This window comes from Rattus norvegicus, chromosome 15, assembly GCF_021556685.1.
Source record: "Rattus norvegicus strain SHRSP/BbbUtx chromosome 15, alternate assembly SHRSP_T2T, whole genome shotgun sequence".
Classification (NCBI taxonomy): Eukaryota; Metazoa; Chordata; class Mammalia; order Rodentia; family Muridae; genus Rattus; species Rattus norvegicus.
The window spans coordinates 52910349-52922437 of record NC_141548.1 but is presented as its reverse complement, the minus strand read 5'-3'; the positions used below and the strand labels follow the sequence as shown (position 1 = coordinate 52922437).

The 12089-nt window shown below is 41.7% G+C and overlaps 1 long non-coding RNA gene across 3 annotated transcripts in view; it reads left to right on the top strand.

Moving 5' to 3' along the window:
* LOC148001036 (uncharacterized) overlaps positions 1-8883 on the top strand; it is a 44875-nt gene extending 35992 nt beyond the window's left edge. The window contains exons 3-5 of one of the 3 annotated variants that reach the window (XR_015638351.1): positions 2762-2823; positions 4433-4489; positions 8734-8883. This is a non-coding gene — a long non-coding RNA (uncharacterized LOC148001036). Of the gene's footprint in view, positions 1-2761; positions 2824-4184; positions 4224-4432; positions 7095-8733 lie in introns of those variants that run through there. The other 2 variants (XR_015638349.1, XR_015638350.1) reach the window with 2 other exon arrangements.
* Positions 8884-12089: the final 3206 nt, after the last annotated feature.

Genomic DNA, 12089 nt, shown 5'->3' with positions numbered 1-12089 from the left:
TATCTCTAATGTTACTTTGTTCTGCTATTTCTGACAGTGGCTAGACTGTCCTATAAGCCTGTGTGTCAGGAGTGCTGTAGACCTGTTTTCCTGTTTTCTTTCAGGCAGTTATGGGGAGAGAGTGTTCTGCTTTCGGGCATGTATTTTTTCCTATCTACAGTTCTTCAGCTGTTCCTGTGGGCCTGTGTCTGGAGTTCACCGGGTAGTTCACTTGCAGCAGAAAAGTTGGTCTTACCTGTGGTTCCAAGGCTCAAGTTTGCTCGTGGGGTGTTGCTTATGAGCTCTCTGCAGCGGCAGCAACCAGGGAGATCTGCGCCGCCCTTTCTGGGAGCTCCCGTGCACCAGGGTTCCAGATGGCGTTTGGTGTTTTCCTCTGGCGTCAGAGATGTGTGCAGAGTGCAGTCTCTTCTGGTTTCCCAGACGTGTCTGCCTCTCTGAAGTTTTAGCTCTCCCTCCCACGGGATTTGGGTGCAGAGAACTGTTTATCCGGTCTGTTCCTTCAGGTTCCGGCAGTGTCTCAGGCGCATGGGTCCTGCCGCTCCTGGGCCCTCCCCCATGGGAACCCAGAGTCCTTATGCATTTCCTCTTGGGCCAGGGATGTGGGCAGGGGTGGGCAGTGTTGGTGGTCTCTTCCGCTCTGCAGCCTCAGGAGTGCCCACCTGACCAGGCGGTGAGGTCTCTCTCCCACGGGGTTTGGGAGCAGAGTGCTGCTGTGGGCCGGGTTCCGGGGGTTTGGGACTCCCGGTAAACAGAGGAAGTGCCCGGTCCTAGAGAAATTTTGCCTCTCTGTGTCCTCAGTTCACCAGGCAGGTCTCTTGCAGCAGAAAAGTTGGTCTTACCTGTGGTCCCGAGGCTCAAGTTTGCCCGTGGGGTGCTGTCTTCGAGCTCTCCGCGGAGGCAGCAAGCAGCCCACAATCCCTTCTACTACAACCATTTTACCATGTATCTCCCCATCTCCTCCTTTGCCTCTTGCAACTACTCCTCAGTTTTATGTCCCTGAAGACTCACTCTCCTTGTTTTCTGGTTTCTTCCTTTCACCAAGACTATGAGAATCATTCATATTAACACAGCTCTTTACAGTTCCATCTTTTACACAACTAAAGTCAAATTTTATTTTCATTATTTTTTGTTTTTTTTTGTTTTTGTTTTTTATAGATAATGCTTTTTATGTCACAGTGAAATAAAGCAATGAAACAAATTGAGATCACAAAGATTTTTCTCTTACGTTTTCTTCTGGAAGTTATGTGGTTTTAGACTTTATATGTAGGTCTGGGTGTGAGCCCATGGTATTGTTATTACACGAGGTCACAGAAATTTATAGAATTACATTCTTTTTCTTTTCCATTTTATTGACCATTTTGTCCATTTTGCCAATTTTTCCTCTATGGTGCTGACTTTCCTCTCTAGGTCTCAGGTTGAATTCATCTGCCTTCTCTTTTGCATCTTATTTGAGGTCATTGATTATTTTACAATTCAATAATTATTGAAAGCTTTATCTGGTAATATATCTGTTTCAGTGTCCTTAAATTTAGGAGTTGAGAAATTATAACCTCTTGGGGAGGTCATGTTGTTGGCCTTTCATGTTTCTCTGTGTTGTAACTTGCGCATCTGCTAGTTTTGATATCAGGTGACTTCATTATAGAGCAGCTACTTTTGAGGTAAGCGTGCAAATAGGAAAGAAATGAGATCAAGTAAGTGGGCACAAAAAATAGAAGAAACAAAGTTAAATAAGCAAACAAAAATGGGAATGTGGTTGTAGAAGAACACTAAGTAAGATAAAAAGCAATAAACTAAAAACCAGATAAATATAAGGAGAATAAAATACAAATATATGAGACTTTTTTAATAACATGAAATTGAAATACAAAAGAAAAAAAAATGTGGAAATTCTGCAAAAAGGAAATAAGAAAAATATGAAAGGAAATAAAATAGGTTTCTCAATAACAAAACACAATGTACAAACAAAATTAGATTAATTTATGAAATGGAACTTAAAATATAGTTTATGAAAACATGATAAAATAAAAAATAATGCTTAAAGTGTTAGTAAAAAGGCAAAAATTGTGAACAATTGGCAAAAAGTAAAAGGAAATCATTGAAGTATTGGAGTGGCTTTGTTCTGGATTCTTGTAAATTGGAATGTTCCTGTTACAGGAATGCTAAGGTAGAGATGTTGAACTGGAGAACTCTTGCCTTTCCTCTGGTTTATGCTGCTGGTAAATTTGGCTTAGATGTTGAACAAAAGTGTGATACCCAAGAAACCCATGTTTATTTCTTAGTGTCCCCTCTTTACTTTCTTTGTTTTGGGTTCTGTTTGGTTAGGATAATAGCCAATTATTACCTCATATGACGGACGTAGGAAGATGTTACTAATAACTGGAGTTGCCCTGAAAGCAGTGAGTTTTCTGATGACTGATGTTTGGATCCGTGAAAGAGATTCTATCCATGAGGACTCTGAAAGCACAATGTTAATAATCGTTTTCAGTTCTAAATAAAAAACTCTAGGGATAAATAGATTTCTATTCCTGTTCTGCATAAGTATAACAATCACTTGGACATGGGTTTTCCTTTCTTTTTGTCCTAACAGGTATTCATTTCTCTTTTATGCCCACAAGGTAACAGAGCAAGAGAAAAACCTGGCATCTCTGCTTTCATTTTGTGTGTCCCCTTTACTTTGGGTCAGAATCCTGCTTGTCAATTCATAGGTCAGTTTCATCACTCAAGGTGTGATGCCTCCTTAACCTACCTCATTCTTCTTCAGGATGAAGGCACAGTGTCTAAGAAGAGCAAAACCTGGATGGACAGACCAACCTTCATAGAAGGGTAATTATCCATTATGATATGTCTGCTTTGTGGGGCAGAAATAGTGGCCTTGCACGATCCAGATTGTTCCCTTTAAGTGATGACAACATTAATAAATTCACAGAACATATTCAAGAACCAGAACTAAGACACTCATTAACCAGGCCACACCCTAACCAGGGCAGCTTAATTGTGCATACCATTTGGCCCCTTCCCAGCTCCTTCTCAGCTTAAGCCTAATGTCTATGCCACCTGCCCAAGATAAACTTGGATTCACTGGACCTCCCCATTCAGTATTCCTGATACTTTGATTTAATCTCATCTCTCTGCTTTTCAGCGTTTCCTGTCTTTGTAATTGGCAAATTGGCACAAGTGACTGACCTTAGTTTGTTGGGCCTGCTTTAGCCCTAAAACTTGGATTTTTCAGAGGAGAGACTTGGGGGAATAGGTAATTCTGAGCTCTGAGGTGTGTCTTAGTGCAGTAGTCAGGATGCCAGTCCCATATTTCTGAGTTCTGCCACACATTTAATGGCTCTATCGGTTTTTATTGGCCATTCATTCTATACAGGTACTATATTAAGATATAGGATAATAAAAGGCACAGGGAAAAGTCAGCTGCAAGGAAAATGTAGACAGGTACTGCCAACTCTATCAACTTGACATCTGCTCCTAGTCTCACCTTTCTGCACATATTCCCTAAGCAAGATGCAGTTACATACATAAAGAATTGCTTGCTAAGGACTTAGCCTCAAAAACCTATGATAAAATTAGAAGTAAGACAAACATACAACACAGTAATATTCTGTTATTAAAAAACGTTAAAAACTACACTATCACATGGAAAAGTCCCAGAGCCAGTTCATGGTTGTCAAGTGAATTCTGCAGGAAATTAATTTCATGAGGCTAAATGTCAATGTGTCTAGGGGGATCAGAGGAAACTCAGTGGGGAGCATAAGTCTTGAGCTTATGGGAAGTCTCAGAATCCCATCCACAGAGGAGGATGACAATTTCAATAGCTCCCAAGTCTTCCTTGGAAACATCCTACTCTCCAGATAACAAGCTATTGGAAAAGGGATGGCATTTTCCCTCATGTTTGGTAGGACATGCTGGAGTTTAAAATAGGAGTCTCCAAGATGGTCTGTGGGTGATGTGAACAGCAACGTAAGCAGCCCTGTTATTATTAGATACAGATCGTTTTAGGTTAGTGGCTATGACTGTTCTCTAAAAATGCAAAGTCTGAGTCACTATATAGGCCTCTAATTTCAAGTGGTTGCCCTTCACCCATATATAGTCTAGCAATTCTCTGATTATGCCAAGGACCCTCTCCTACGTAAAGCTCACTTGTGAGCCAAAAATGAAAGTTTTCTCTTTGGTTTTTATAGGGCAAGCATCTGTGTGATTCATTTCCAGGAAAAGTTAAGGTAAATCAAGATCAAAGCTACCTGTCTAGTGATATTAAATGGATCCCCGTCTACAAGGGCATAATTATATGTGTTCTTCTCCTGATGCCATTTAGATGCTGAGACACATACTGCTTTTCAAAAATAAAAATCTCCTCTGCCAATCAGATGGTATGATGTCTAGAATAACACCATCATTGACTCATTTCATTCATTTTCTCTCTCCCTAGGTTCTTCACCGTACAAACAAGCAAGTCACTCTGAACAGCTAGAGAGAAGCTGGCCCTGTATGTACTGGTTGATTTGGAGAGGGAAAGTAGATGGCAGCATGACAGTAATATGCTACAGGCCAAAGAATCATTGATTCTCTTAGACTATACCTATTTGTGAAACATCAGACCGAGTTAGCCTAAGAAAAGAAAAGTCTAGTGTCCAGCAAAGCTCACGATCTTGAGTTCTATTAGGCCCTCCAAGGGGGATAAATTATAAGTCATACTCCAGGACAGCAGTGGGAAGTGAAGACTCAGGTTCCTAGCACCTCCTTGGGCTTTCTGCAGATAGCACCTCCTGAATTCCTTACTTATGCCTTCACTCAGCATTGGCTTCTCTTTGATATGCAAGGAGTTGAGCATAATGATGCCCATTTCTCTGTTAGTATCTAAGTCTATGTTCTCCAAAGACCAGGGCCTGTGCTGTCATCATCATTTATCATCCCGCTGACTAATAACTATCAGAGCAGTCATTCAGACTAATACCTTCCTCATAAGTTAAATGCCTTCGCAAAGCTTAAAGGAGAGACATGGAATAAAAACAATAAACAAAACCAGAAAATACTTGGGTAAAGCAAAACATTAGGAGATAATTTTCCTATCAAAGGAGATCATAGGATTTTCCATATAAGTGTTCTTAAAGTCTTCAGTGGTATAATGGTAATCTTCTTTATACCATAAACAATGACTTATGTGTCAAAAATGATGGCAGTTTCCAATGTCTCAATCAGGAGAATGTGTGACCCAAGATTGGTCATTCTGAAGATGACTGGACTTTCTGAAGATGGGTCAGAGATTCAGTTACTAATGGATGGTAAGGTACTGATGGATGCAGTCATAACACGGGAAGAAAATAGTACAAGAGCTTCCAAGGATTGAGGCATTCCTTTTATTCCTGGAAGGCTACAGGATTAATAGGCAGTCAGGTAGCAAGACTCACCTGCTCAAGAGAGATAGCACAGAGCATCTGGTTAGGATTAGAGGGAGAAGACAATTGAGACAAAGAAGCAGGTTGACTAAGTAGGGTTATATAATCCATAGAATGAATTCTCAGTCAGTATAGGCAAATGGGTGGAAGACTGAATGAAGAGATTAAAGTAGAAGACTTGTCTATACAGGTATATAAAGGAAAATAAAAAAATACGTCTTTTAGATCAACTTGTTCTTTAAGACAGTCTGACTCTTATGGAAGAAATGCTCCAGGGACAAGGTGGAGATTCAGTTGCTTCCAATGCTACATCTGAGTAACTTAGTCCTGAATTCTGCCAATTTGTTCAGGTAAGGGTCTCGCTGTTATGCAGCCTCTACCAGAATGCAACCAGGCTTCACCTGAGCTAGACCTGAAGAGTGACTTTGGGATGTTGAATTTGAACAGGCATGAGACAGGAACTGACCCTGTTCTGAGCCTGAAGCAATGATAGACTTCATAGAATTGTATCCATTGCCTTTCTAAAAATTGACAGGTTAGTCAGTGTAGTCACTTCTCACTGTACCGGAATAACCAGATGTACTGAGATATACCAGCAGAGCTCATCACCAGGAGAAACATGCAAAGATGGGTTGTTGGAAACTGACAATTTGAGTGAGTGGATTAAAGCAAAATGGCAATTGGGGAGTTTACCACTGGGGTCCAGGTAGTTAGTTCAGTTTTCAATACCTAAGCTTTAGAAGATATGGTTAGAGAAGTAACTGATCATTCACAGACATACAAGGGTAGTTAGAAACCATCCATCAGGTGCCCTGTGCTAGTGATGTTTAGGGAAGCATGTTTGACTTTCAATGTGTGTGGACTGAGTTAATTAACACTGTCAACTGGTATACAAACTGCCTTTTATAGGGCCCTCCTGGGCCACCCTTCTCTTCTCCAAACTTGTTTTGGCTTAAGGACTTGGGTCTTCATGAATAATCCTCTCCCTTCAGGCTAAGTTCATCTAGAGCAGATGGGTAGAAGCAAAGAGACAGATGCATTTGTTGTGGGTCCTTTCCTGAGCTAAATGTCTGACTCTAGTGCTTGACCAGAACTCTCATATGCTGTCAGACACAGTTTTTTTCAAGTTCCAAGCAATTCATTGCCCCACCCCCAAACTTTTTAAGGATATCTGAGTGTTTGTTTCTCCCTTTGTATTGCTGGATACCTCCATTGATGTTAGAAAACACTGCCTGCATCTTTGTAAATAGTAGTTCTCTGTGTTTATTTTTAAGAGTCATCTCCTTTTTAGCTTTCAGTGTAGATAGAACTGCCACAGACACATTCTCCAGCCAACTCCAATCCTGTTTGCTCAGCACAGCCTAGCCCAGGGTGTGGCTGTCAAAAACACAGGCTCATTACAAACCACTCATACCATGTTGCTATACATCTTTTCTTAAAATTAATCTATTCTCTCATATATTACATCCTGTCCATAGTTTCTTCCCCCTTTCAGCCTCTGCTCCTCATCCACCCTTCTTCTTTTTCCCTTCATAAAGGGGCAGGCTTCCCAGAAATATCAAACAAACATGGGAGATCAACAAAATGGGGTAGGTGTATCAAGTTGCAATATTAGACTAGGCAACCCTCTCTCATAAGAAGGCTGAACTAGGCAACCCAGTATGAGGACAAGGGTTTCCCAACACACACACACACATACACACACACACACACACACACACACACACACACACACACACACACACACACACACACACGGCCTGGGTTAGACCTGTGCAGACTCTCAGATTACCGATTTGGTCCAGGTTTGGTTCTGTGAGTTATCTTGTGGTGTCCTTGATCCCTCATGGTCCTACAAAACTTCCTGCCCTTCTTCTGCAGGATTCACTGAGTTTCTACCTAATTTTTTTCTGTCTGTCTCTGAATCTGTTTCCATCAGATTGCTGGATGGAGTCTCTCTGATGGTGATTATGCCAGGCTCCTGTCTACAAGTACAGATGCACACCTTTTAAAACTAACTGGTATAATGGTCATATTGTACTGACAAAAATGACCACTGTTCATTTTATTGCCTTCCAGTAAATTCTGAAACACTTTCCCCACCCATAGCCTCTAATTATTACCCACCTGCCTCACAGAGCTTCAGGTAGGACAGCTGAATGCAGTGACCAACAGTCCAAGATTACCAGTAGGGAAGTGTTAGAAACAAAATTTCAATCCCAGACCTCTGACTGGGATTGACCCCAGACCAAGTTCAGGGCCCTTTCTACCAAAATGTGCCTCTGGATAGCACTGTCATCACACAGCTGACAGTCACCACTCTGATGGGACTCCAGGGAGTTGACAGTTGCTGTATTACATTGATTCTTGAGAGGAGCAATGAGAAAAATCAAAGGACTTCTTGCTCTTTTGAAATTTTAAGTTTTTTTTCTTCTAGTTTTCCTCAGCTAGATGACAAGGACAGAACAGAGCATTTGTGAAGGGAGGATAGCATGGACCAACAGGGAGGAACAGTAGTCATTGCTATTGTTTTGACTGCCGAGTATAGGGATTCAAGAGATGAATTCTCAAAACAACCCTATGAGGTGTTTACATTTATTTCCCTTGTATGTGTGTAGATATGGAAGTCAATAGTAGGTCAAGAAATTTAGAAAGTCAAAATCCAAATTTATCTAGTTTCAAAGCCTAGAATATTGGTCTTTGGACTTTGGCCTTCTCTATTATGGAAAAACACATTGATTTAGGAAGATTCTTCTTTCTTCCTTTTCCTTTTATATCACAGTTTTCGAGCAATACCCAGGCAAAATCACAAAAGGAATATTTCCAAGTTGCAAACAGGAGCTAGTCATGACTTCCTGTTTAAGCTGAGCCAGCTTCTCCCACAGAAGTTCCTGGGCAGTTGCCACCTTTGCTTTTCTTGTCTTTAGCAAATTCTGGGCCCCTCACGCAGGAAAAAAAAATACCTGTTGATACTTATAGTTGGGTTTCTGTGGATGCTTGTCCTTCTCTGCTGATTAATAATTAAAAAGAAGGGGATAGAAAAACTACTAGTGTAAGGGAAGGAGGGGCTTAACTGGGACTTTATAAATAAGGAACAAGATCCTTTCATCTCTATCAAGCTCTTCTGCTTCTGCCCACATCTCAGGAAGCTGTGTTTTTGGCCTCCTTAAACGTGCTAGTCTCTTTTATAACCTTTATGCACCAAGAGTCACAGACTCCAACAATCAGTGGAGGGGAGTGGGGCAAACTGTTAGCCCTGCCCCGGAAATGCTTCCATGGGTGGATGGTGCATGAGCCACCACTGCCAGCCACTTTTCTGTTCTTTTCCTTTCAGAGAGAAGAGTCCACAAGGAAGCACGGCACTTCCAGCTCTCTCTTTTTAATTGTTTAGTTTGTCTTTACTGCTGGGGTGACTTACCCGGATCACAACAGCGTTTGGACCTGGAGCTTGTGATAAATGAGTCTGAGCAGCTAACTTCTTAAGGTAAATAATTTAGCTCGATAAATAAGTGAAGGTCCGCAGTGTCTTCAGCAGTTCTGGCAGCTCATTCATCTCCCCATCTCCTCCGCATGTCAAGTTGTACTATGCTGCCCGGACTTCCCTGGGCTGATGGCCTTTTCCTGTCCTGTCACAACAAACAGCATTTTGTAAGAGAGAGACGTTTCAAGTGCTTCCTCGGTGCCTTTGCAATCACTCAAAGGAGTCATTGAAACAAGCAGTCAATTTGCAGGGTAGCCCAGAGTGCAGCAAGCAGGTGAGAGACTGGGCCAGCTGTCCCTCCTCTGACGCTGGGTACAGGTGCCCTGGGAGAAGGTGAGATATAAGAGGTAAGAAACAAGGAGGGAAAGATGCCAGAAGAGATTTGGAGACAGTGAATGGAATGCTAGGAGAAATAAGGAAAACTATAGGCAAGCCTGTGTGTTAGCCAGGGTTTTTACAGAGAGATAAGCCCAATATGAATGTGATAGTTGTTAAGTTCTAACTACACACACACACACACACACACACACACACACACACACACACACACACACAGGATTCTTTAGAGAAACTGGTCCTCGTGATTATAGCTGATGAGTTCTCTGACATCTACAAAACAGAGATCTTCTGATGGTGGTGGTGCCCCTTAATTCAAGGACAAAGCCCAAGAACTCAAACAATCTGTAAGGTGTGCCTTGAAGTTCAAAGGACAGAGTGCTTGTGATGTCCAAGTGCATGATGGGTATGGGGGGACAGGGAGAATATTTTCAGTAGAAAAAGTAACTACTTTTTGTTTCCTCCTTTCCTTGTTCTATCTAGCCTACTGTTGAATGTATGCATACATCATATTGTGATCTGGTTCATTCAACCATCTGACCAATAAGCCAGTGCCTCCCAGAAATACATTCACAGATACATCAGAATTAATGTTTGATCCGTCTTCTAGGCATTTCTTAATCCTGTCAAGTTGGCAACCAAAATTAATTGTTTTATCCATCATACAAACCTGAAACGACACGGGAGAAAGAGAAGATAGCAAAGCTGTGTGGAAAGTAGCATCCAGGAGGTCAGGGCCACAAACTTAGGTTCAGTATTGACTGCCTGAGCCCAGCTACTTCCCTTTCTGAACCTCTTCTTTTTTCTTCCAGCTTCCTAAATATCCACAAGTCATCACTTTTTATTTCAGCAGTCTCATAATACAAATGTTTCATGGTTTGGATGAAAGAGGTCAGGTGGCTGTAGCAAGATCATGCCAGGCAGGACCAGCTATTAACTCTATAGCTTCCAAAATTTATTTCCAAGGTTTTGTTTACTACTTTTTTTTCCAATGAGAGGGATGGAAGCCAGCTAGCTACTCAGGGACCAGGCACCATGTGCGGGCAATGCAGGTGGCACAGTCAACATCTTTCTTCTTTGATGCCTATACCACAGGGCACATCCCAACACAGGCACTGATCATGCTTAAGGTTTCTGGGGTTCTAAGCTGGTGCATCCCATCTCTAAACCTATAAGTGGCAGGATGTCCAGGAATACACACGTGTCCATTAAAAAAAATCCCATTTGAAAAGTCTAATGGCATTCTGTCTCTAATAAGACAGTCATTTTCCCACTCATCCCCAGCAGAGGAAAAGATAAAAAGCTTCCCCAACTGCCCTGTGAGGACCATGGAAAGACAAGGCAGAAACAGACAGATGTCAGCTTAGGTCAGAAAATTCACCCCTCCTCTGAAGAGTGCTGCTCCCATCAGTGTAAACTCTAGTAGGGCAGGCAGCACAATCCAATTAAAGTAATTGTTGCCTAAATGGCCCTTGAAGAAGGGACATAGCCACTAAGGGCGGGGAACAGCCTCTTTCAAGGAATCCGGATGGCTGGAAAACGCAAGAAACAATTTCTCTAGATGGAAAATGAACGCAATGAATCTGTGTGCGGCAGGAAATCTTATGAGAAAATAAGACTTTGGGAGGATTTATTGAAAGACATAATTGCAACAAGTATATTGATTTTACATAGATAAGAAAACAAATGTTGGCAGGGATTGGATTTGGTTTATTACATTTATTTCCCCACAGAGTTAATGCATTTAAAGACATGGTTTATTTTTCAAATGGAGAAACATTGTTTTCAGAGACCTTTATTAGGTTCCTGCCAATTCCCTCAACTTCCCTTTCCCAGAAAATTGGTTTGTAAGTGGAGGCCAAGGGGGGAGAAAATGTGGAGACCCCCTCTTTCTGGGACAGTCTGGAACCAGAGACTGGTGGTGCTTCCCAGACAAGGAAGAGCCACTTTCTGCATTTCCTCTTTCCTCCAGCCACCAGGAAAGCAGCAGGGAGGGAGTGGGGTGCTGGAGGATGCCAGGACTGTGTGTAGTCACCATCCTTTCCACACACACTGAGTACAGGACTTCTCACCCTTCCTTCCTAATGCTGCAACCCTTTAATATAGTTCCTCATGTTGTCCTGACCCCCACAACCACAAAATGATTTTTGTAGCTACTTCAGAACTGTAATTTTGTTACTCTTGTGAATTGTAATGTAAATATCTGATATGCAGTATATCTGATATGCATCCCTTAGAGGGGTCATGACCCATAGGTTGATAACTGCTAATCTAGAAGCTCAGATTCTGCAGGATGGACTGTGGCTACTTCATCATTTAGAAACCTTGCAAGCAGCAGAAACCATGGATTCCAATTTGGTCCCTATTCTGAAATCCTTCTGGGTAGATTCTGTTGTATTGACAGGTTGAGGCTTGCAACGATTATTACTATGTCGTAACTTAACAAGTAGATAATTCTGTTACTGTGTTTATTCTTTCTACGATCACTGTGAGACTGTAGGCATGATTCATGATTTACAATCTGGATATCAGGCCTCAGAGATGAAAAACTATGATGGATTGACTTTCCTAATTTTAAAGCTTATGGATTTAATTTCTCCTCTATCCCAGCAATTGAGTTTGGGGACAAGGGGTGAACAAGGGACTCTATTCTTCCATGGTTGGCATGGGCATTCAAAGGAACTAAGATCTGGTTGAATAAACACACACACACACACACACACACACACACACACACATACACACACCATTATTTAAGACCAGTATAATTAGTATCTCTACCACTACCATCACATTTTCTGTGGACAATGCTACAATTTAAATATGACCTGTCCACACAGGGAATCATAATAAACTTCGGTCATTTTAACAAG